This window comes from Camelina sativa, chromosome 3 (genome assembly GCF_000633955.1).
Source record: "Camelina sativa cultivar DH55 chromosome 3, Cs, whole genome shotgun sequence".
Taxonomy (NCBI): domain Eukaryota; kingdom Viridiplantae; phylum Streptophyta; class Magnoliopsida; order Brassicales; family Brassicaceae; genus Camelina; species Camelina sativa.
In genome coordinates this window covers 12,605,399-12,605,810 of record NC_025687.1, presented here as the reverse complement: position 1 = coordinate 12,605,810, position 412 = coordinate 12,605,399, and the positions used below count along the sequence as shown (strand labels likewise).

The following is a 412-nucleotide window of genomic DNA, read 5'->3' as shown; positions in this document are numbered from 1 at the left end:
TTATCCTGATATTCTGTTGCTGCAGACCAATACAGTGATAACTTGGTTGGAGAAGAAAGGAGAAAAGATAGGTAATTGTGTCATTTAGCACCAGTAGATTGGATAAGTAAGAGCCTCTATATTCCTGTCGATTAAAGTTTTTAAGTGATTTTTTGTAGGTTGTTAGTGCCATCACATGGGCAGGATTCAGTTTTGTTAAAAAGGCCTCCTTCATCCCATTCTTCATCGTCACATGAAGGATTGCTCGAGCGTATGTCTGACACAGCTAGCAGGACAGCAAGTTCTTATAGTGGGATAGAAGGTATGTAACTCATCAAGTGTGCTTTTGTGTCTTTTGGGCATTTTATAACAAAAAGAGTCTCATTTTGTCATCATTAGGAGGTGTGAGACGGGAATCAGGAGCAGCGGGAAA

The 412-nt window shown here is 40.0% G+C and overlaps 1 long non-coding RNA gene across 1 annotated transcript; it reads left to right on the top strand.

Moving 5' to 3' along the window:
• On the top strand, positions 1-412 carry LOC104776790. Its single transcript, XR_766154.2, has 3 exons — positions 1-71; positions 159-301; positions 379-412. It is a non-coding gene; the product is annotated as an uncharacterized LOC104776790 (long non-coding RNA).